The sequence below is a fragment of the Macaca mulatta genome, chromosome 8 (genome assembly GCF_049350105.2).
Source record: "Macaca mulatta isolate MMU2019108-1 chromosome 8, T2T-MMU8v2.0, whole genome shotgun sequence".
Lineage (NCBI taxonomy): Eukaryota > Metazoa > Chordata > Mammalia > Primates > Cercopithecidae > Macaca > Macaca mulatta.
Window position 1 is genome coordinate 120,863,802 of NC_133413.1, and position 26,190 is coordinate 120,889,991.

The 26,190-nt window shown below is 34.0% G+C and overlaps 1 long non-coding RNA gene across 10 annotated transcripts in view; it reads right to left on the bottom strand.

Annotated features, from left to right (window-relative positions):
• Positions 1–26,190, bottom strand: part of LOC106999905 (uncharacterized) — a 94,044-nt gene that overhangs the window by 4,791 nt on the left and 63,063 nt on the right. For 4 of the 10 annotated variants that reach the window (XR_013396948.1, XR_013396941.1, XR_013396945.1 and 1 more), the window contains 4 exons: positions 15,935–16,004; positions 13,871–14,012; positions 10,296–10,872; positions 6,612–6,723 (listed from right to left, as the gene is read on the bottom strand). This is a non-coding gene — a long non-coding RNA (uncharacterized LOC106999905). Of the gene's footprint in view, positions 1–6,611; positions 6,724–9,675; positions 10,873–12,428; positions 13,565–13,870; positions 14,013–15,934; positions 16,005–26,190 lie in introns of those variants that run through there. The other 6 variants (XR_013396949.1, XR_013396943.1, XR_013396947.1 and 3 more) reach the window with 4 other exon arrangements.

The following is a 26,190-nucleotide window of genomic DNA, read 5'->3' on the forward strand; positions in this document are numbered from 1 at the left end:
GCGTGTTCTAACACATCCAGCTAATTTTTGTATTTTTAGTAGAGACAAGGTTTGACCATGTTGCCCAGGCTAGTCTCGAACGCCTGTGATCAAGCAATCCTCCCATCTCAGCCTCCCAAAGTGCTGAGATTATAGGCATGAGCCGCCACACCTGGCCTAAAAAGCTTAGAATTTTTGTGAAGCTAAATTGGTTACCTCAAAACTTACTTTATGTGACAGGAATAGCCTTCTGTCTTGTCAATCCACTGTTGTTTGGCATTTTATATGACTCAGTCTTACAGAGTTGGTTTCCAAAATTTCAGAAGTATTTTAGTCTTTGAAACATAAAGTGTACTCTTTGGTGAGATAAATTTCTATAAATTATGACAAGATTTATATGCTATAGATTAGTCCACTTGGCAAATAAATTTTAAAATTTCAAAGTGGGCGCCCTTACCAGTATAATTACATTGTAGGGTAGATATGTTTTTACAGATAACCTGAAAATCTTACTGTCATTTATTAATTTTCTTTCAGCATACATATTTCCATAAATCATAGAAAGATATAACTTTGAAAACTATATTCTCTGCCCTCTGCATCCCAACCTCTCGTCCACCACAGAGTTGTTATATAGCTAAGGAAATAAAGATACTGAGAATAATTCAGAAAATTTAGGTGGACTGACCAAGGAAACTGAAAATTAAAGAGGAACTTAGGTAGGGACTCAGACACACTGGGCACTGGAAGATAAAGAACAGCTTGTGTGTCTGTAACACTAGCTTACTACCTCATGGAACTGATCGAATTCAATTAAATCCAGTATTGTGCAGTGTGATGGGGGTATACAGTAGTAACCAAAATAGATGTTTTCCCCTGCCCTCATGGAGACTTGTAAAACAGGGAAAACAGAGTAAATAAAATTACAAGAATTTTGATGTAATGAATAGGAAAATACAGTGTGCTATAAAAGTGTGTATAAAGTGCAATTAACAATGTCTTTCTGGAGTTCACAAAATGAGGGCTTGATGTTTAAGGTGAGATTTAATACGTACATGTTATTTTGATAACTTTGGTGACTCAAAAGTTTGCAGACTGTTTTGGGGAAATCAAAGAACTTGAACCACAACGTAATCTATTTGCAATGCATCAAATATCCTATATAGCTGAAGAGCAGGGAGTAATGAAAGTATTGAGGCTGCAAGATAGGTAAAGGTCTTATGTTGGGGGTCTTGGTAAGTTTTGCTATGTTAAAGAGTAATGCATATCATTAAAAAATTTTAAGCAGAAAGATTTTAATAGACACAGACCCTTAGAGTCTGGGACCTCACAAAACTGAGTCACGTCACCTCACTCTCAGCCAGAGCTGCGTTTCTGGCCACTTGAAAAGTGAATGTGGATCCCAATGCCTCTACCAATTTCAACTAAGTTTTATAGCAGTGTGAGAAACATATCTCTCTTCTCTTTGCCATAGTTATAGTCACCTTGTATGTGACAAGTGAAAAAGACAATAGAATGGAGACATTTATTTTTCTGAAACTAGTGAAGTCTGCTCTGCCCACTATTTTGACACAGGGTAATCTCTTGGAGACTAAGTATATTGCGGACTGAATTGTCTTTACATTTAACTTCTTGTCTACAGTTTGATTTCTATTTTCAACTTTGCATAGAATATGGTAAGAAAATTTAAGCCTGAGCAAATTTCCATGTAAAATCCCTTTATTATACACCAGCATGTAGGCAGTTGTAGGTCCAATTCCTTTTTGTGAACACAATAGCAGGTTTTTTTCATTTTACCTCAAAGGTCAATTGCTTTTTGCAATAGCTATACTCTATGTTTCCTATCCATTAGACATGCATCATTGCAATGATTTCCTAAGATATTTTCCTGAGGTTCAAATTTTCTTTTGAGTAGAAAAGAAAGTGAGATCCAGCTGCTTTTTTCATTATATATTTTCTCATTTGTTCAGGCTGTTATTTTTTCAGTTTTTTTCTTTTTTTTCCTCTGAGATTATGTATGTTTATGCCATGTAAAAGGCTGAAGGCCCTGGCTCCTTTAAGGCGAATCAGAAGTCCTATATGAGCAGCACACTGTAGTTTGTAATGTTTCGTTGTGGTGCTCTATTAAATACCGGTAGCTGCTTCTCACTAGCACCTTGCTCCTGAAATTGCCTCAGTGAGATTTGAATAGCAATAAGCTGTGTCATTAACCTTAATCACGAAACCATGTCTACTGCATTTAAAAATAAATGCCTTATTTTGTGATGAGATATATGAATCATCAGCTTGGGGAGAAATTTATCTTTAACTCATCTAGTGGTTTTTGTGTTTGGTGATCCTTAACATTGAAATTGCTCTTAAAAATAAATCTTTTAGTATCAATAATTAAAAGGCAATCTCTATTTGACATATATTAATGATCCACATTATCTGTGTACCAACACAAATTTGTGGAAAAGAGTGTGACAGGATTCTTGGCTTTGATAAAACATGTGCTTACTTCCTGTCAAAATAAGAAATTGTGCTTATTTTTAAAGGATAAATCAGGCTGTGTCTAGAAACAAAAACATAATCTTAAATTCTTCATAAGAGGCTAGCACACCAAAGAATAAGATAAAAAGAAACTATTCTCACTACATTACTATTTGAATCTAAATGCCAATGCCATAAATTTGGTGGTTACTACCCAGAGAGGAATGGGAGATTGTTTAGAAAAGTAACCCAATTTATGATATGTTCCAACTTTGCAATATGTTTTACAGTGATAAGATATCCAAATTAAATAAACAGCATATTTTATTAGTCAGTTGTCAACTGTTCTAACAACTGACTAAATATCTAGTTATAATTCTCACTTTTTTAACATTTTACATTACTTTTTTTTTCAAATTCCATCTGTATATCCACACACATAAATATTAACTTATTTATTTTATTGGCATTTAGGTTAAAACACTAGACTTTTAATTATGATCATATAAACTTATTCTAACAAGTGAGTTTTAGTTTAGTCATAATAACTTTACATTTTAAAAATAGTTAATTTTTAAAAAATCTCATTTTTGGTGTCTCTTTATATCTTATGAGGAATTAATGTTGTACTTAATGTTAGTTGATCTGGTCACAAGCCTTTCTAAAGAATTAATTTCCAAATGACAATATTTGTAGGAGCAATGATGGAGACTTGAAGAACCTAATAATTATTTTCTGAGATTCTGTCTCTATACTTAGACAGGCAATTGTATCACTGACTAAACTGGTCATTTAGTGTGTGTTGGGAGCAAGCCCCCCAAAATATGGCCATAAACTGGCCCCAAAACTGGCCATAAATAAAATCTCTGCAGCACTGTGATATGTCCATAATGGCCCTAACGCCCAAGCTGGAAGGTTGTGGGTTTACAGGAATGAGGGCAAGGAACACCTGGCCCGCCCAGGGCAGGAAAACCGCTTAAAGGCATTCTTAAATCACAAACAATTAGCATGAACGATCTGTGTCTTAAGGGCGTGTTCCTGCTGCAATTAATTCAGCCCATCCCTTCATTTCCCATGAGGGATACTTTTAGTTAATTTAATATCTACAGAAACAATGCTAATGACTGGTTTGCTGTTAATAAATATGTGGGTAAATCTCTGTTTGGGGCTCTCAGCTCTGAAGGCTGTGAGACCCCTGATTCCCCACTTCACACCTCTGTATTTCTGTGTGTGTGTCTTTAATTCCTCTAGTGCCATTGGGTTAGGGTCTCCCTGACCAAGCTGGTCTTGGCAAGTGTGCATGATCTTTCATGTCTTCATACCTACTTCTGGAGACTGATTGACTATTTCTAGCACCACAGGTATATACTGCCTTCGTAAACTCAAAAGATAATGGCAAATGAATCAAAGTTATGATGATGCATTGAAAGGACACAAAGATAGATGTGTACCCGCCCCCCCCCGCTACACCGTTTGTTCTGCTCTCTAATCCTTGCACATACCAGAGATTTCATAAGTTCTGTGAGTACCTGTTTTTCTGCACGTACCAGAGATTTTGTAAGTTCTGAGGCAAGGTCACAAGACGTGTTTAAGTAAGATAAACTCTTGCTGCCATAAACCTGCTCTCCCGCCTCAAAGGTTGAACCGAAATATCAGAAATGGCGGGAACCAATCATAGTTAGCCAAATCGCCTTGTTCAAACACTAGCCAATCATATATCTGATTTGTATAATAACTCTATGCCCACTTTTCTTAGACTATATAACACTGCTCGGAGCTCAGTGAGGGAGCTCTCCTGCCCGTCTCGTTTCGCGAGCGAGGGAGAGTTCCAGGTTTGAACCTGTAATAAAGATGCTTGCTGCTTAGCTTTGACTCTGGACTCTGGTGGTCTTCTTCGGGGAATAAACGGTCTGGGCATAACAGCATCTTTTAAAATAGGCAAGGTAGAAATATTAAATGAGTAAGCCAACCTAGAAGTTGTCAAAAAAATGTATATGTGTACATATATAATTCATCAATGGCTTAGGATCATGTCTTAGAAGCGTTGGTATCTCCAGAAAATGTGGAAAGCAATATGAGAAAATTGAATAAAACAGAAGATAGGCTGCATGTAGTAGGCAAATCATTTGAAAGAAATGAGAGTAGTCTAATAATACAAATATTTCAATTGTTATCTGTCTCCAATAGAAGGACATCTGTTGCACTTTGACATGCTATTTTTAGATCACTTACACATTTTAGCCCCATTCATTCAGAACTTCTGCTCATTAAAGACCACCTTCCTTCATTATTTTTCCCATCATTCTTGATCTTGCATCTCTGATCATGTATGTAATCTTCTAGTAATGTCACAATCCTTGAGGTGGAGCTTCAGTGAAACATTAAACCATTTTCCTGGTTTCCCTGCTCTCAGTGACTGTGTGAATTCATCACGCCACCCTTCAGTATTAGCTAGAATATTAGTGGTATTTTTTTATTGCATAAGCCAGCCAAGAGTACTTGAGTTTTTGAAGAATATTGATTCAGTCTTAAGTAGAAACTTGACAGATGGATATAGGGTGGATGAATACCCTTCACCGGGAGTATAGTGTGATCAATGTACAGAGGCATATATGGGCAAGCTGATTCTTTCAGAATGAATAGGCCCCTCAACAACAGAGTAGATTAGAAATGTATGTAAGTCTTGTCAGGCCTCTGAGCCCCTGTGACTTGCATGTATACGCCCAGATGGCCTGAAGTAACTGAAGGATCACAAAAGAAGTGCAAATGCCCTGCCCTGCCTTAACTGATGACATTCCACCACAAAAGAAGTGAAAATGGCCGGTCCTTGCCTTAAGTGATGATATTACCTTGTGAAAGTCCTTTTCCTGGCTCATCCTGGCTCAAAAATCTCCCCCACTGAGCACCTTGTGTTCCCCACTCCTGCTGGCCAGAGAACAAACCCCCTTTGACTGTAATTTTCCTTTACCTACCCAGGTCCTATAAAATGGCCGCACCCTCATCTCCCTTCGCTGACTCTCTTTTCGGACTCAGCTCGCCTGGACCCAGGTGATTGAAAAGCTTTATTGCACACACAAAGCCTGTTTGGTGGTCTCTTCACACGGACGTGCATGATAAGACTCAGTCAGATTCAGTTTTTCTTTGTCCTAAAGTACACTTTTTTTCATACAGAATTATAATATACTGCCTTTATTTATAATTCTTTTTATAATGATATATTACATAGAAATTATTTACTTAAAAAATTATATATTATATGTTTTATGATTTTTAGAACAATACCCCAAATAAATGTTGATTTGATGTTATATATCCAAACATATATTTCAGATATTATAAATAGGTCCTTCATGATATAATCTACAACTCGAAATGTAATACATTTAATTTGACAAAAATTTACTTTTTTGAAAATATCCCTCAAGGTAAAATGGGAGATTGTATAATATTTGAAGTCATTTTATATTAATGCATATGTGAGGGAAAGTTGATAAATCAATTAAAGCTGTTTAATTCTATGTTATTCCAAAATTTACCACACTGCTTGCTTTTTCAGAAAAATATAATAATTCATATTAATGGCCTTAATAAGACATTAATTATAGCAGTAATTTCCCTTCTTTTTATTCTATATTCTGTTATGTGAAAGTGTTATGTCTTTGGGCAATTAATTTAGCACTTGAGATTTGAATGATTTTCTTATAGAAATATCAATGGCATTTTGATAAGAAAGTGATTATTTATTTAAAAATATTTTTAAATCATTATAATCTAAGCATTTCGTGTCATTTAAAGGGTTAAAGCATGCATTTATGTAAAAGTATTCTAATATTTGCAAATAATATTTCTTCTCATGAGGCTGTATTTTTTACTAGATATTATTAACTTTTATGACAGTATTTCTTTTTCTCCAGATTGTATAATCTCAAGAAAGAAATTATTATGTTAAAGAGAAGTTGCTGGGTTTTTTTTTTGAGACAGAGTCTCGCTCTGTCGCCTAGGCTGGAGTGCAGTGAGGTGATCTCAGCTCACTGCAAGCTCTGCCTCCTGGGTTCACGCCCATTCTCCTGCCTCAGGCTCCCAGGTAGTTGGGACTACAGGTGCCCGCCACCACACACAAGTTAGCATGTTAGTCAGGATGGTGGTCCCAATCTCCTGACCTCGTGATCTGCCTGCCTCGGCCTCCTAAATTGGGATTACAGGCATGAGCCACTGTGCCCGGCCGGGTTTTTTTTTTTTTTTTTTCATAAGTTGGTGCCACTATTGTTTCCACTGTTGGAAAGAGAAAAAGATAACTTACATACCGTTCAATTTTGTTCTTTTAAAGTGCAAAATTTTGTGGGTTTTAGTACATTCACAGAATTCTACAACCATCACATAATCAGCTTTTGAACATTTTCATCACCACCTAAAAGAAATTGTGTAACCATTACCAATTTCTCCCCAGGGTCAATCTTTTTGCCATAGAAATTCTCAATTTACAGTTAAATTCCCAAGCAAATATAATGTTTTCCTCTCTGTTATTCTTTCTCAATTTGATGGATAATACAAGTGACAACAGCAATTTAAATCCCCTATTCTTTGGCACAGTATAGCTAGTTTTTAGCTACAACTAAAATAGTTTATAATTAATCTAATTTTTGATAGCATTAAAAGTGACATGAAAAATCTTACACTTTCCCTTCAAAAAGACCTCTAAGTATCTCTGAAATGGTGATATGAATATCTAATTGTAAGGGTGATTTTATTTAATTAACATTAAAAATTACGACTTATAATAAATATAATTTACTATTACATAGTTACGTATATCACTATATAATACTAATTTTTACTGCAAGAACACTGATGGGCAACTGAAATGCACCTACGATCAGAGAAAGAAAAAACATACTATATTGTTTATCAGGTGAGTGGGAAAAAGAAATTAGGAAATAACTTCTTTCCAAGCAATAATGACACCATCCTTATCATCTGTTCATATCTCCGAGTCTCAAATTTCTTTATTACAATGATATAAAACCACCTACAGGGCAGTGTTCCCTGTGTTCCATGGATGCAAGGTGTCTTTCAAATAAGGCTTTCTGCATTGAAAAAGCTGAATATTTTTTCTCTCATCATATTCTCAATGTAGCTGTCTTGAGGGTAAATTCCTAACGTCACATTAAATAGCTATGTCTCCCAAGAAGAAAGTGGCTTCACAATGATAAATTTATTATTGAGGAAATGTGAGAGAGGTAGTTTCGAGAGGAGAATTGATATATTTTGTAAATATAGATGATTTGTACTACACGAATATACCTTATGCCAAAGCAGGTCAGTACTCTGAATCACAATGATCTTGCGTAGTTGTGTTTGGAGGGCAAGATTCCCAGCATTGCAATTAGGAGTTCTCCAAAGCACGCTATACACATGAGGTGTGAATCACTGATAACACATCTCACTAATGACCTAACTCATTTATTACCTGGGTTCTTCTAGAGACTAAATCACTGATTTAAAGTGTATTTGGGGCTGCAAAGCACATCCGAAAGAGACAAAATCCTGGGTAAACATTGCTGCAATAAGGATTGTTTTCTAGACATTTACCCATGAGACTTTATGATGGCATTATAAATGCTTACTTAGTGTATATTATAATGATGTTTCTCAATAGTAGGAGTCTCAGAACTATCTAGGATTATACTCGAAGTTTTGCACCAAGCCCCTGAAACAGATGCTGACTCCAAGGTACAATTCTTTTCAAGGCAACCAAATGCTGCCTGCAGTATAAGACACTTCTACCACTGTGGAAGTAAACTGCCAGTACTGCAAGAACTGACTTGGAAATGGATTTAATAGATGCTTCCTAATTGTGAGACCTCTGCTGGCAATACAATAGTGTACATTTTGCTTTCAAGGCACAACTGTCCACAGGCAATCATCTATAAGTTCAAGTTTGATAAACTAACAATAACAAGACTTACATTTTACTATAACTTTATAATTTTTAAAATGTTTTCATATGTTATATTTTGTTTTTGTGACACAATATATAAAATATTATTCCTCAAAAAATGTAAGTGAGAAATGCTATGTTTTTTTGCCTTGAAATCTCACCTCATTATGTGAATAAACTTATTTTCAGTTAAGCTAAAAGAAAAATATTTTGAGAAAACAATTTTTCAAGGTTATAGCTTTTCTCAGTTTAAAACTGTTCAGCTTTAAGGGGAAGACAAATTGTTTTGATAAGATTTGATAATTGTTTTAAAATGTGTACTAAAGATAAGCTACACAAAGGGCAATAGATATAAACAAGCACTTCATAGAAGAGGAAATTCAAATGACAAATAAACCTATGAAGATATGCTATACTTTCTTAATAATCTGGTAAATGGAAATTGAGCTACAATGAGATGACATTTTCTACAACCTCTAGATAGGCCTCAACCAAAGTACAGGTAAAGAGGTGGAAAAATAGCATCCTCAAGCACAACTAATGCAAGTGTAATTGGTACAACCACCTTGGGAAATAATTTGAACTTGTTTGATAAAACGGATCATGTATACAACCTATGACCACGCAATTTCAATCTTAGTTACATAATGATACATATATATGTATTATATATGTTATATATACGTACATACACACATACACACATATATACATCAGGTGACAGGCAGGGCAGAAGGCTATTCATAACAACATTATTTATAATACAAAAATTGAAAACATTCTGTAGATACATTAATAAGAAAATCAAAAATTATATTATACATATAGAATATAACAAAAATGTAATAAAAATGAATGGAACAAAACTACTCTTACCAACAAAATGAATCTTGAAAATATGATGTTGAGAATAAAAGAAAATGTAGTATCATTTCTATAACATTCAAAAACAAGTATAAATAATAGTTTTCATGAAAACATAAATGTATGGAAATGTTCTTCCCAAAAAAACAATGAAATAGTAAACATTAAATTCAAAATAGTTTTTACATCTAGGTAAAGTCAGAAGAATGAGTTAGTGATAATGCATATCTGTATATTTCATTTTCCTGCTTCCTGAATTTTATATTATCTTGAATATATTAATTATTGTACAAACATATACAAAATTATATAAAAATGCTATCTAGAGATATAGAAATCTTCATTTTATATCTAAAATACCATCAAAAAATATAAATCCGTTATTTTTCAATGTCTAACTCTTAAGCCTAATTTTATCACTGTTATTTTAAAGTCAAACATATATCAATATATATTTAACATTGATATCAAATATTTTCATATTAAGCTTATCGATTTTATTTAAGAAAAACATAATTTGCATTCTATCATCTTATATTTGAGAACTATTTGACAAATTGAATTTCTTAATCATTTTTGAAAAAGACAATACTTTGTGTCCTAGATATTGTGCACATCACTCGATTTGAATAAACTAATGGATTTGCAAAATTCAGTAGTTTACAATATTCATTTAAAAATAACTGAAAGGTTCATATTCATAAAACCATAGTTTCATATATTTGATACTCTGTAAAACTGTTTAGAAAGATGTGAGCATTTTCTTATGACCTAGCCCTTTTCCAGGAAATATACCTTGATTCCTAATTTGCACTTTGGAACGAATCCTGTGTTCTCATTTTGGCTTTTGTACCATCAGTACAGATGTTCCTACATATTTTTGCCAGTTTATTTAATGATGTGTTAAAAATGAATCTAAACTCTTCAAAATCCCCTTTCTCTTTTTTGTTATATCTTTGTCAAAACTTTCCCAAAGTAATAAATCTTTCTCTTATTTGCCATATAAAATATTACATAGAATAAGCAAAACAGACAGACTCACATCATTCTCACTTCATTAGTTTACTTGTAATCTTTTCACATATTCCCAGTGCTCATTAAATCATCATGCTGCTCAGTCTATTTTCATATCTTGCTGCCACCTAAAATATGTATTAGTGTCATTAAAAGGATATGAGGTTTTGTCTATTTGCTTTTTTCTCACATTATTAATGCAAAATATTTAACATGTCTATATATTAATATTTTAAATATTAGATGAATTTAGTTTTTATAAATACGTGACACATAAGTACAGAACGTGGTGGGTCCATAAAACACAGCTTTGAAAAAACCTCTATACAACCTTAAGTGATTGGAAAATGTTGACAATTTGCTAGAAAAAAATAAAAAAGAAAACTTCTAAAACAGTATTGTATATCACTATAACTACCGTCTTTCACAGTTTCAATACAGTCGTAACAATATTTTAATTAAAACACAGAAAATATAATGTAAGCCAGCGTTCTGCCTAAAGGGATTTCATGTTCAATTTTTACCCATAAAATAATGACCAAGAGTCAATTCACACCTCACAATGTTAGCAGGACACAGGATGTCTTGTTCCATTATACTCTGCTCTGAAAGAGAGAAGTGTCACAGTCGTCTATTGCTGCATAACAAATTATGTCAAAAATTAGTGCCTTAAAACAACATTTGTAATCTCAGTTTTATAGCCAAGTCATCTCAGTTTTATAGCAAAGGCATTGCTTATCTGGGTTCTTTGCTTCAGAATATTTCACAGGCTGCAATCAAGGTGTCCCCTAGGTTGTAGTTACCTGGACGTTCAACTGGGGAAGAATCACTTCCACACCCACTCTTATTGGTTAGAGTCTCTTCCTCACAGATTGTTTTCATTTCCTGGGTTTTGATTGTTTGTGTCTTAGTCCTTTGGGACTGATATGACAGACTGCCATAAACTGGGTGGCTGACAAACAACAGAAATTTCTTTCTTTTAGTTCTAGATTCTGGGAAGTCTGTGATCAATGTGCCAGCAGATTCAGTGTCTGGTGAGCGCCCACTCTCTCATTCATAAGTGGCACCTTCTCATTGGGTCCTCACATGGTAAAAGAGGCAAGACCGCTCTCTGGAACTTCTTTTGTAAGGGCAGTAATCCCATTTAGAAAGGCAGAGACATTATGACTTTATCATCTCCCAAAGACCTGTGTCTTTTGATACAATAACCTTGGTGATGAAAATTCAACATAGGTACTCGGGGAGTCACAAACACTCAGAACATAGCACCTTGCTTGCTACTGGCTGAAGGTAACCCTCAGTTTCTGGCCATGTGTTTCTTTCCTTAGGGAAATTCACAACATGGCAGCTGGTTGAGTCAGAGCTGGTAGGAGGGCAAGAAAGAGTGTGAGCAAGATGGACATCTCCGGCTTTAGAACCGAATTTTGGAGCAGACAGTCATTGCTTCTGCCATATATTACTTTTTAGAAGCAAGTGACTAGTTGTAGCCCAAGTGAATACAAGGAAGTCAATGTTGGGAGTCATTTCAAAGGCCTTCAAAATAACCAATTTATTTCTGATTTTCCATCTACAACTTGGGTTTCAAGGCATAAATACTAATTTCAGAATTTTCATGAAAATAGAATAATAGGTACATTCTTACAACTGTGCAGGGGATTCATAAGTGATGTTGAAATATACATTTGACAAATTTGTTTTCTAAAGGCTAAAGCCAAATTAAAGTTAATAGAAAATTTTGGCCGTATATGAAGGCTAAAATTGAAATGTGATACATGCCTGCTTGATTTTTGTGCTACTGACAGTATATTATAATTAAAAACTAGTATCTATTATAATTAATAGCAAGCATCTATCTTCTTGATCTTAAGTAAAATGTTTGATCATTAAATATGATATTTAATGTAGTTTTATGGTATATAGCAATTACATGATCAAGGACATTTCAGCCTACTGCAAGAGTTTTGAAGAGTTTTAAAGTTACATTTGTGTTTTGAAATATAGCATTTTTTTTATGTACATGTAGGTAAAAATGATGATATCATTTTTTCTGTAATTTATAAATATGGCACATTACATCAGTATATTAGTCCACTTGGGAAATACATTTTAGAATTTCAAAATTTACTTCAGTACATCTCTTTGACATTGCGTTATCCTTGAATTCCAAATGTTCATACATATGGGTGTGTATGTATGTGTATATATATATGCGTGTGTGTGTGTGAGTGTGTGTGCATCTCAAAAAATATTTTAGGAACATAACTACAGTATTTTTATAGTATGTTGGTGTTACTCTATTTTTTCCAAAGCCATAGTTATCTTTATCTACTATGCTATGGCTCACTTTAAATTTCACTTGAATGATAGTAAAATTACTGCCCTCCTATTAAATCAATAATGCGTTTAGCTTCAAGGAACAGAAAAACGTGTGGTAGGGACTTAAAAACATAGAACTTTATTTTCCTCATATAAAAAAATCAGCAGGCAGACATTTTTTATTCTAATTCAGCAGCTTAATAATGAGAGGGCAATAGTTGTTAATATCATCTAGTGTTTTGAATCAGACACAGAATGAGTATTGAAGTTTCTGCCACGCCATCTATATTGCAGCAAAAAAGAATGGGGAGGAAAACTGACAGATGCCTCTGTCAGAAAACTAAACTGTTCCCAGGACACTAATTATACTTATGTGTTATCATCTAGCATTGTCCCATTAAGCCATCTTGGTGAGAAAGTGATTTGGATATGAAAGTTGGAAGTAAATATTAACAATGTTTGCCATATCTAATTTCCTTTTGGTTTATACTTTGCCTAGCATAGAGTTTCAAAACTCTTTATTTTTAACTAATCTGTGAGATTATGTTTTATGTGTATCCTCTGCAGACAAACAAATAAATATCAACAGGTATTTTTAATCATTCTCTTTTGTGATTTTAATTTTATTTGTTTTATGTTTGTTTTGTATTTATTTTTTCTTAGAATTATTTGGAAATTACGTATCACGGCCGAGCGCGGTGGCTCAGGCCTGTAATCCCAGCACTTTGGGAGGCCGAGACGGGCGGATTACAAGGTCAGGAGATCGAGACCATCCTGGCTAACCCAGAAAACCCCGTCTCTACTAAAAAAAAAAAAAAAAAAAAAATACAAAAAACTAGCCAGGCGAGGTGGCGGGCGCCTGTAGTCCCAGCTACTCGGGAGGCTGAGGCAGGAGAATGGCGTGAACCCGGGAGGCGGAGCTTGCAGTGAGCTGAGATCCGGCCGCTGCACTTCAGCCTGGGCGACAGAGCGAGAGTCCATCTCAAAAAAAAAAAAAACTAAAAAGAAAAAGAAAAAAAAAAGAAATTACGTATCATATTTCAATTTCTGGTAGTCATAGATAAGTTATTATATCAGTTTCCTATAATGTTGTAACAAATTATCCTACATTTAATCCTTTCAAAAAAATAGAAATGTATTCTCTTTCACTTCTGGAGGTCAGAATTCCAAAATCTATCTTGGTGAGCCTAATAAAGGTGTCAGACAGAGGTGTCTCTTTTGAGGGCTCTAGGAGAGAATCTATTTTCTGACCTTTTCCAGACTCTAAAGACCTTGGCTCATACCTACTTTCACCATCTTCAAAGCCAGCGGTGGACCATCTTCAAATATCTCTCCAAGTCTTGGCTTCTGCCTCCTTCTTTCGTCTTTTAAGGACACTTGCAATTACATGAGCCCAACAGGATAATTCACAAGGTCTCTAAAAAGTAAACTAAAAGATGGATTTTGGAAGCAAGCTAAAACCTGATAAAGCAACACATAATCTTTTCTCTTGCAGATTTAACCTACTCATAGACTCTAGTCAGAGCATCTTGCCACAGTGGTATTGGCCCAGACAGCTAAAGTTTAAAATGAAAAGCCTGTTATAGGACAAAAGAAAAAAAAAAAAACAAGAACAAAACCAGGAAAAATCTTCAGCCAGAAAGTACAGAGGAAATCCTAGAGAGAAGAGAAGAGAGCTGGAGGTTGAAATATCCTACTTCTCATGAGTATATGAAACTGTACAAGTTCAGGTGTTACCTCTGTGCTCCATATAAACATGACAGACCAAAAGTAGAACAGCAAATTTGTAGAAAACTGAACTTCAGTTTAAACTGACACAAAAATTGCCAACCTTGTGAGCATGTGTTGAGAAGACACAAAGAAATATGTAAAGGCTGGGCTGAGATTAAGCGACCACCCAAGATTCAGACTAATAGCTAAAGCAGTACATAAAGGACACCCAAAGAAGCAGACCAAAAATCTATTTGATAACTGTACTGATCCTGGGAATACAGATCACAGAGCCAAGACAGAATTTGTAGTCTTGACCAACCTAGGGTAAATATCTACTAAAACAAATAGATCAACATTATTAAGAGCAAAGTCTTGACAAACTAAAGCTCGTGGGCCAAGTCCATCTTACTGCCTGTTTTTATGTAAATGACATTTTATTGTATACAGCACATATATTCATTAATAGATCATTTGTGGCTGTCTTTGCACTAAAATGGCAGAGTCAGTTTGTCACAACAGGACCATAGGGTGTGGAAAGTCATAAAGATTTACTCTCCAGTTCTGTACGTAAAAAGCTTGCTGACCTCTGCTTTAGAGTATTTTAATAGTCTATAGTCTTTAAGTTTGTAGCCAAATCTACAATTTAATATTCAAAACATTGATGGTAAAAGCCAAATTTAGTCAATATCCAAACACTGAGGGAAATGACATTAATCCTCAAAAAAAAAAAAAAAAAAAAAAAGAAAAGAAAAACAACAGATGCCAATCCAAAATGACCCAGATATTGGGTTTAGGTTTATAAGATTAAGACATTAAAGTAGATATAAATTATAACTATTCTCCATGAGGTCATAGTAACTATAGTTGAAATAAATGAAAAGATGTAAGTTCTCAGTAGAGAAAATGAAACAATAAAAATAATGGAAATTTTAGAAATAAAAAATGTTTGAATTAAATATATAAAGGATAGGCTCAAGAGCATAATAAAGATAAAGAAAAAACAGTAAAATTGAAGTTCGATTGTTTAAAACTATCAATTACAAAGGGCAGATAGGAAACATTTGCTTCATTACATATGTTATAATCACACAATATATTGCATATTATTAGTAGTTTTCAAAGAATATTAGTGTATTGTGTGATTATAACATATGAAATGGGGCAAGGGGATGTAATGATTGAAACCCTTCCACATTTTGTTAGCAGTCAGAAAATATTAAAACTAAAAGATTATAAAATCTTAGAGATGTTTATATCTCCCTAAACCACCGTTATAAAAATTATGTTGAAAGTGTGCTCCCCCAAGAGAGAAGATTTAAGATATATACAAAAGATACAAAAGAAGGAAAGAATTGCAACTTAGGGAACAAATAATAGAATACCAAACCACAAATAAATATCAAAATGGTAGAAGTCAAGTTATATCAATAATCACATATATGCACATTTAACAAAACCGTTAACTATATACTATCTATAGGAAACTTCTTAAAGAATAATATAAGGAATGTTCAGACTAGGAATTCCCAATGCTCACAGCCCTCCCACACACAAAAAGGAAAACAAGGCAGGAAGTTTGCGTGGCATAAAAACTAAAACTAAAGATGCCCTCATAGAAAAATTTAAGAAACTTTTTACCTGTGAAACTTTATTCCCCTGGTTGAGTACAGCTTGGCACCAGGATGGATCCCCTCCGTGTAGCCTTTTCCTGTGTAGGAAAAACAAAAAAAAGAGGATCATAATGGCCCTCATCACTGCAGACACTTGCAGCTTTCAACACTGAGGATTTCCCCAGACTTTATCAACACTGACCGCAACTGATGGATTAACCCAGAGTCCGTGATGCTGCACTTACTCTAGATGAGGAGCTGCTTCTGCTCCTCCAAAATATACCCCCAGAGGCATCCCTGCCTACTTTAGACTTCACCATGTACCTTGAAGCAGCGCTATGACTCAGTTCTAGTCTCTGGAATAAATTATAAACAAACAAACATACCTAAAGCAGGTTCCAGCGTCATCTGTGTTGAATGATACGATTAGAATCTGAATTTGTTTTTTTCAAACTCTCTATTTCCCTTTTCTGTTTATGGATTATTTGCCTTGTTTTCTCTAGTTCTTCATGAATTATACTTAAGTATAGTCATCCCTATGTACTCATCCTCATAACTCGCAATTCAAGGGAAAAGAGTGTGTCCTTTCAACTGGAAAAATTGCCATAAAAGACTGCTATCTAGCCAAATTTGGCTTGTGTCAAATTCATAAATGTTTGCAGCTATTACTGCATCTAGAGGGATACTGTTCTACAATTGGCTTGCTTGTATCATGTACCTCTTGGGCAAAGGAGGATAGTAGGCAGTCTAACATATGAATGCAAGATTTTTGTATTACTTGAGAGAGAGCAAATACTATTTTTATAATTGTGGCAGCGTAACACATTATAAGAATGTTTAAGTCATTTCTGATTGGAATCTGCATTAAATTCATGCTGATTGTATTATAAATATACAAGTATGAATATGTGTGTGTGTGTGTGTTTGTATATGTAAACATATTTTTTGACCTTGATTTTTATCCACAAAGTAAGGCAATGTCTTATGATTTGAGTTATAGTGATCTTTTGCACAGAATGCTGACAATAATTAAAAATGGATGGTATATTTCAAAATTGCTTAAAGATTAAGTTTTAAATATTCTTACCACAAAAACCCATATGTATGTGAGGTGACAAATATACTAATTAGCTTGATTTAATCATTCCACAAAGTAGATACATATTGAAACATCTCATTGTGTCTTATACATATAACCAATTATATTATTTGACAAATAAAAATAAAAATTTCTGGGTGCAGTGGTTCATGCTTATAATTCTAGAACTTTAGTAGGCCAAGGCAGGCAGATGTTTGAGCCCAGGAGTTTGAGACCAGCCTAGGCAACATGGTGAAACCCAGTCTTTAGAAAAAAATACAAAAGTTAGCTGGGCATGGTGGCACACACCTGTAGTCTCAGCTACTCAGGAGGCTGAGATGGGAGGATCACCTGAAACCAGGGAGGTTGAGGCTGCAGTGAGCTGTGATGGTGTCACTGCACTCCCACCTGGGCGACAGAGTAAGATCCTGTCTAAAAATCAATCAATCAATCAATCAATCAAATTTGAAAAATTTAGCATCAAAAAAGGGAAATAAATCAAAAGTATAATATTGTCACCTTCAAATTTGGGAGTTGAGACCATTTTTACAGATGATTATACATATTTTTAAATTTTGACATAAATCTTTGTTTAGAACTGAAATAGCAGGGGGTGCTGTGGGCCAGGATGCAATTGGAAGGGCTATATGGGAACATGCTCACATCTCTGGGTGTCTAAAAAAGCCAGTACATTTATGCCTTTGGTTTCCTGGAAATTATAAGTAGGGAATTAAAGCGTACTGGGACAGGAATCTTGGTACATAGTTTTCTATTGTGCAGAATTGTGACCCACATATGTAATTTGTGTTTATATATTTTGGATTTTATTATTATTTTCAACTTTTATATTAGACATAGGGATATAAATGTGTTAGTTTGTTACCTGGGTATATTGCATGACACTGAGGTTTGGGTTACAAATGACCTTGTCAGCCAGGTACTGAGAATAGTCCCAACAGTCAGTTTTTAACCCTTCCTCTCCTCCTTATCTTCTCTCTCTCTTAGTCCACACTCAGCAGATTCATATTATGGATGTAATAGCTTCTCGAATATTTCTGGGACTCTTTATTTGAATGTTAATATTTTGCTGTTGTTTTTTATTTTATTTTTATGTATTTATCCCTTGAATTATCCATTTTCATTAGATTTTTTTCATTTTTTATGCCTTCTTCTCTTTCTTTAATTTCTCATATATCTGGTGTGACAACAAGGAAGTGTGTATATAACTTCACAGTACAGCAGATCTATTGCCAGATTTCATTTTAGGAGAGACATAGAAAGTACCAACCATCATGCTTTTGAATCAAACAATTGCAGGAAGTAGAAGATTTTGCTTTAGTATATCAGCTTTCAAATTTTCCTTAGTGTTTCCCAGGCTACCAAGACAGATTGTTTAATTACTTTGGGAAAAACAAACAAACAACAATAACAACAAAAACTCTGATTTTTTTTTTTTTCCCCAGCAGCACTAAAGTAGTGGGAGGGAATAATGGTCTACTTTGTGAGTATGCCATAAGTGTGTGAGTGTGTGTGTGTGTGTTTCACTGTTTCATTTGTTTCATTTGGAGGTGCCTATTAATGCACTTTATTTTAGCTACATGTCTTCCATAATTCCTGATGTTATCAATTTCTAACCTGAGCTGTTTTCTCAAAGAAAGTTTTGCAAGGTGAGACAGCTACTTAAAGCACCTTATGACATTTTCTTCACCTGTGTCATCTATCACTACTCATTCCATCTGGTTTCTACTTTTCGGGAGTTTATTGAGCATATATTTTCCTGAGTTTATTTGTTTTGTAAACTTTTACTCTAATGAAGTCTAATAGAGAAAATACAATAAATTCTTGTTTGTTTGCTATTTTACACTAAAATGTTTGGATTTATGTTAAACAAGCAAAGGTTTTAAATTTTATTTTAATATTTTTCATATTTATAAACTGTATATGTTTATGAATATATGCTTATGAATGTAAAATTCAAAAACATATAGTTGAATATATACAAATGAAATATATATCTATATATGTATAAGTATACATATATAATTGAACAACACACGGATGCTTTTATTTCTTACATTCTAATACTTCTGAGTAAATTTTTCCAAGTTAAAATCTAAAAATATTTTCCACTTATTAAAAAAAAAAGAAAGAAGCATTCTATTCATTTTCTACTCATTTCCTACATGCAGAAAAAATAATGTGATAGATTCAAGAAGCAAAATTTACCTTGGATTATAAGAGACAGAAAATGGAAAATGCACAATTATTATTTTGAAGTCAACAACAATGAACATGAACTTATATTAAATTACTACATATTTATATTTACTTTTAAGCTAATTATTTTATTAGTAGTATATTTTCTATCTCTGTTTGTTTAAATGAGCAACTCAGAGGATGGTACAGAAAATAAAAAATGTAGTAAACATACTTTAAGGAAAATATGTGTCTTAGTCCATTTAATGTTGCTGTAAAGAAATACCCGAGGCTGGGTAATTTATAAATAATAGAGGTTTATTTGGCTCAGTTCTGCAGGCTATAAAAGAAACATGGCATCAGCTATGAAGCCTTCCTCGGGGAGGGCTTCAGGCTGTGTTCACTCATGGCAGAAGATGAAGCAGGGCTGGCATACGCAGAGATCACATAATGAGAGAAGAAGCAAGAGAGAAGGAGAGGAGGTACCAGGTTCTTCTTAACAATCAGCTCTCATTGGAACTAATGATTGAGTACTCACTTACCCTTTACCCCAAGGAGGGCATTAATCTATTCATGGAGATCCCCTCCCTGATCCGAACACCTCTCATTAGGCACTCATTTCCAACATTGGGGATCAAATTTCTTTTTTTTTTTTTTTTTTTTTTTTTTTTTTTTGAGGCGGAGTCTCGCTCTGTCGCCCAGGCTGGAGTGCAGTGGCGCGATCTCGGCTCACTGCAAGCTCCGCCTCCCGGGTTCCCGCCATTCTCCTGCCTCAGCCTCCCGAGTAGCTGGGACTACAGGCGCCGCCACCACGCCCGGCTAATTTTTTTGTATTTTTAGTGGAGACGGGGTTTCATTGTGTTAGCCAGGATGGTCTCGATCTCCTGACCTCGTGATCCGCCCGTCTCGGCCTCCCAAAGTGCTGGGATTACAGGCTTGAGCCACCGCGCCCGGCCGGGGATCAAATTTCAACCCGAGGTTTAGTGAAGAGAAACATCCAAACTATAGCAATACGCTTTTAAAAATAGCAAAAGAAGGGAAAAGTCTGAAGGGGGAACTTCAAAAGAGAAAATGAAATAAATGCCAAAAGGAAATTGAAAGAGGAAAAAAAAAATTAACAATTAGCCATTTAATAAATGTTTTAGGAATAATCATGATATGCTTCGTTGTTATTTATATTTATATTTATGACCTTGTTCCTTTAGAACAATGTGGAGGAAAAGTAGTTAACAATTATAATTATATTAATTATAACATAAATTATTATTTATTTAACAGTTAATATGTTTGTGTTAATGCATTGAGTGATTTTAATTATCATTGTAATAACAAGCAACATATTTTATGTTAATGATGGAATCAAAACAGAGAAATTCACATATTCTGAGTAATGAATTGCTGTTAGTGGAAACAGTTTGTGTGAATATTAAAGTCATAATCTCTCACTCTGATTAGAAAAGTCAGGAAATTTAGGTTTGAGGACAGAAATACTCATCAGATATTTGTTTAACAAAAAAACTATTAAATTTTCTCAAATATCTTGCAATTTAAGAGAGAGAGTGAATACCCTAAAACAATGGATGAAAACCTGAAAATGAGTTAGTACAAACAGAAAATATATTGGGACCTCTATTAATTTTTAATGTATTTTAATATCATATGTGAAATAAACAAAGAAAATTCTGATTAATCTCACATCTTTCTGTATTCTTTAAAAATAGACATTTAATTATGACTGTGCATATCCATTTTATCAACCTGCAATTAGAAGAAAGACCTGTCTTCATATCTCCATAATTAATTTAATTAAATATAATTAAAATAACAAATGGGTAATATAACTGAAAATTAGCAAGTAATTAGACATTAACAAAACCTAGACATTAACAAAATCTAGAGAGATGAAACCTGGTGACAATTATATAAACTTTACTTGGTATAACAAAAGATCTATTTTTAAACATATGTTATAATATATAAATGTATACATGTTATATAATATATATTTATATTTATTACACATAATTGTATAATATCTTTATACTATATATTCATATTTAATGTTTAACGTTCATTGCTTGACAGAAATTATGTTAAACCTGGGGATTAATTTGGGAAGCTCGGCATCGTTACTATGTTCCATCTTCCAAGCCAAATATATAGCACGTATGTCCCTCTTTATATTTAGATTTTGTTTCACTACTTCTAACACTATTTTGTAGACTTTAGCAAAAAAGTCCAATTTGTTTTCTTAGATTTACCTTTTGTTAGTATTAGAAATACCGAAGCATGTTTTCTGAGTAATTATAAATGATAAATGTTTTTTAAATTATTGTGTAAATACATTCATTGCTAGTATATAGATACTAGCATCAGTATCTCTATGTCGATCTTATTACATAGTGACCTTGTTATTGGGACTCATTATTTCTAGGAGGTTGTTTTGTTTAGTTAAGATTTCTTGATATTTTCTTTGTAGCCACTTGTGTTATTTGTATATAGAGGCAGTCTTATTTATTCCTTTCTGCTCTGTATATCTTTATTTCTTTTGCTTAGCTTATTGCACAGCCTAGAATTCCCAGAACAAAGTTGAGTAAGAGCTGTGAGGGCATGTGTTCTTTGTCTTATTTCTGATCATAAGGGAGAAAATATGCTAGTAGTTTTTATTTTATTTTTTAAGAATGCTCTTTTTCAAGTTGAGAAAGTTTACCTCTATTTCTATTTTCCTAAGAGTTTTTATCATGCATGAATGTTGAGTAACTGTCCCGAGTTCTTCCTCGCCCCACAGGTTGATATGATGTTACTTTTTCAAACATTACTGTTAATATGGTAAATCACACTGAATGATTTTTGAATATTAAACCAGGCTGTGTCCACGGAATAAACATTACATGGTCATGATATATCACCCCTTTTGTATATAGCCGCACTTTATTTACTAATATTTTGTTTCTTTCTTTCTTCTTTTTTTTTTTTTTGAGACGGAGTCTCACTGTGTCTCCCAGACTGGAGTGCAGTGGCGCGATCTCGGCTCACTGCAAGCTCCGCCTCCCGGGTTCACGCCATTCTCCTGCCTCAGCCTCCCGAGTAGCTGGGACTACAGGCGCCCGCCACCGCGCCCGGCTAATTTTTTGTATTTTTAGTAGAGACGGAGTTTCACCGTGTTAGCCAGGATGGTCTCGATCTCCTGACCTCGTGATCCACCAGCCTCGGCCTCCCAAAGTGCTGGGATTACAGGTGTGAGCCACCACGCCCAGCCTATATTTACTAATATTTTGTTAAGGATTATTATATTTATATTCATAATGAGTATTGGTCTGCAATTTTCTTTGATTATACTGTATTTATCTGGTTTTAGTATCAGTGTAAACCAGTTTCCTAAAATAAATTGGACAATGTTTTCTCTATTTTCACATTCTGGAAGGATTGTGTAGAGCTAATGTTAATTCTTTAAATCATTGGTAGTATTCTCTAGTTAAATAACTGAGGTATAGCGGTTTCCTTCTGAGGAGTTAAGTTATCTCAACTGCCTTAGTAGTTATACTGCTATTTAAATTATTTATTTCTTGTTGAATAATTTTTAGTAATTTTTTTTTCAAGAAATTGCTTCATTTTATCTTAGTTGTCAAATCTATGTGTACAGATGTCTCTGTAGCAGTCCCTTGTTATCCTTTTGAAGACTGGTTTTATTCCTGATATTGGTGTATTGGTATTTTGTATTTCTCCACTTCCCTCTCTCTCTCTCTCTGCCAGTTTTGCTTTTCTTACTGATTGTATCTCTTTTTTCTATATCAAATCTCTGTTTTTATCTTTAATCTTCACATTTTTGTGCTTAATTATTTGGGTTACTTTGTTCTTTTTTAAAAGTCTTGATGTCAGAGCTTAGATGATTGACTTTAGACTTTTTTTCTTTTCTAACATAAACATTTAGTGTTATGAATTGTCCTAGTGCTTTAGCTTACCCTAGCGACTTTGATATGTTGCATTTTCATTTTCCTTCTGTGCGATGTGGTCTTTATTTCTCTTGAGACTTTCTCTTTGAACAATGGAGTATACAGAAGAGCAGTATTTAGTTGCTAAAACTTTGAAGATTTTCTTTTTATCTTTCTGTTACTGATTTCTACTGTAGTTTCTACTGTAGTCAGATAGCATAATCTGCATACTTTTAATTTTTAAAATATTTGTTGAATTTGTTTCCTGTTCAGGATATGGTCTATCTTAGTGTATATTCCATAGGAACTTAAAAGTGAGTACTCTATTCTTGTTGGGTGGAGTGTTCTATAAATATCAGTAAGATCCTGTTGGTTGATGGTGTTGGTGGGCACTTCTATTTCCTTGCTTTTCTCACTTGTTGTATGAGTTTGTGAGTGAGATAACTCATTTATTATAAGTTGATTTGTCTTTTTCTCCTTTTAGCTCTATCATGAGTTTTCTTCAAATAATTTGCTGTTCCGTTGCTTGTTTCATATATATGTGGAATTGATGTGCCTTTTTGCTGTGTTAACCATTTTTAAATTATTATATAAAATCTCTTTCTGGTAACATTCTTTGCTTTGAAGTCTACTTTACTTTATATTAGTAGCCATCCCTGCTTTCTTTTGAAATGATTACATAATATGCTTTTCCCATCTTTTTGTTTTCAATCTACCCATATCATATTTGAAGTAAGTTTCTTGAAGACTACGTATCATTGGTCAATATTTTTCAATTGACTATGCCAACCTCTATCTTGAATTGTCTTGGCTATTCAGAAAATTTACAATGAATTTAATTATTGATATGTTACAATTTAGTACTGACATTCTTCTGTTTGTCCACTTTGTTTTTAATTTCTTTGGTTTGGATTGTTTGCCTTGTGGTGGGTAACTTGAATGATGTTTGAGGATTTCATTTTGATTTATGTGTAGTGTGATTCAGTGTATTCTTTTCACCAGGACATCCGTAATCCTCCTCTCAGCTTGTCTAAAATTTAATTAGGTTTCTTTCTGACCATGGACCCTTGGCATCCCTTTTCTTACAGAGCATTAACTTAGAAAACTTGCAATTGTATTTTTTTCTGCATATTTCAAATGTAAATCATCTCCCAGCTCCGTGACAGTTTTGCCATCCAGGAGTATCTTTTTCAAGGACCTGGAAGTCATCCTTTTGAAATGTAATAATCAAGTTAGATAGCATACCTATCATCTTCCAGTCTATGGGAAGTTAGGAGCTTAAATTCCGTAAGTGCCAATTAGCAAACTCAGGTGGCCTAATCACATTGGCCAATTTCCCCTTAATATCCTCCAGAACTTTTCCACTACCTCGCCTCAGTGCTTAAAGACTCCCCTGCCTTTTGTATCAACAGAGATAAGTTTGATCTCTCTCCTATTGTGATAGTCTCCCTACTTTATTGCCATAGTTTTGAATAAAGCCTTGTTTGTCATTTTTAACAAGTGTCTAGTACAGTTTCTCTTTGGAACTTTCTATAGCTTTTATAGTGGTTGCTATAGGTATGAGAGATAGATAGATAGATAGATAGATAGATAGATAGATAGACAGACAGACAGACAAAACAACACGGTCTACTGATGTTGTTACTTTACCAGTTCAAAGGAAGTATAAAAACCCTAATCTCTTTGTGTCAGTTTACACTCCTTATTTATATATATATTTTTAAATATTGTCTCTAGGTTATATTTTAATCACATCATTAAATATTATTTTTGTTTCAATAATTAAACAAATTTAGATAACTCAAAAAGAGAAAGGAAGTCTATTGTATTTACCTATAAATTTATTTACCATATTTTTTTTCCTTTCTCATATTCTAAGCTTGCTTATCTTATTATCTTTCTGTCTAGAAAATTTTTAGCCATTTTTAGCATAGATTTGCTGGGGAAAATTTCTCTTGGTTTAACTTTTTCTGAGAATGTCTTGATTGTCTCTTCATCTTAAGGGATATTTTTGTCTGACATAGGATTCTTGGTTGGCACTTGAAAAATGTTTTGCTGCTTCCTCTGTCCTTCATGGGTTTTAATGAGAAATCCACTGTCACTTGAACTATATTCCCCTTAAGGTGTCATTTCTCCTCATTGTTTCCCAGGGTGATTTTCTTTGTATTTAGTTTTCAGAAGTTTGACTATGCTGTGTCTTGGTGTAGAATTTTTTGAGTTTATCCTGGTTGTTGTTTGCTCTGTTTCCTGACTCTGTAGTTTTAAATGTTTTGCCAAACTAGAAAACTGTAATAGTTTATTCTTGCATTGCTATAAAGACATCTGAGGCTGGGTAATTTATAAAGGAAAGACACTTAATTGGCTCAAAGTTCTGCAGGTTGTACAGCAAGCATGGCACCGGCCTCTGCTCAACTTCTGCGTAGACCTCAGGAAACTTACAATCATGGTGGATGGTAAAGGAGAAGCAGGCACATTACGTGGCCAGAGTAGGAGCAAGAGAGAGCAAGGGAAGTTGCTGCACACTTTTTTAATAAGCAGATTTCACAATAACTCACTCACTATCACAAGAACAGCACCAATGGGATGGTGCTAAACCATCCATGAAAAACTGCTTCCATGATCCAATCACCTTTCACCAGGCCTCACCTCCAACATTAGGGATTACAATTTGACATGAGATTTGAGCCGTGACACAGAGTCAAACCATATCAGAAACTTTTCATCCACTAGTCTTTTGAATAATTTGTTTAGCTGTATCCTCTTGATAGTCTTCTGGTATAAGAATGCCACAAATATGAAAACTTTTGCTATAGTTCTATGGTCCCTGAGGCTCCATTCATTTTTTTTTTTAACTCTATTTTCTCTCTTTTGCTTGGATTATGTGATTTCTATTGTTCTATTTTCAAATTCACCTATTTATTTATTTGTTTTTCTCTATTTCTTCCATTCTAGTATTGGGTCTACACACTCAGGTTTTACTTACTTATTTTTTTTATCAGTTATTGTATTTTGTTGAAACTATTTCTTTCCTGAGATTATTTTTTCACTCATTTCAAACATTTTTGTAATTGGTTATCA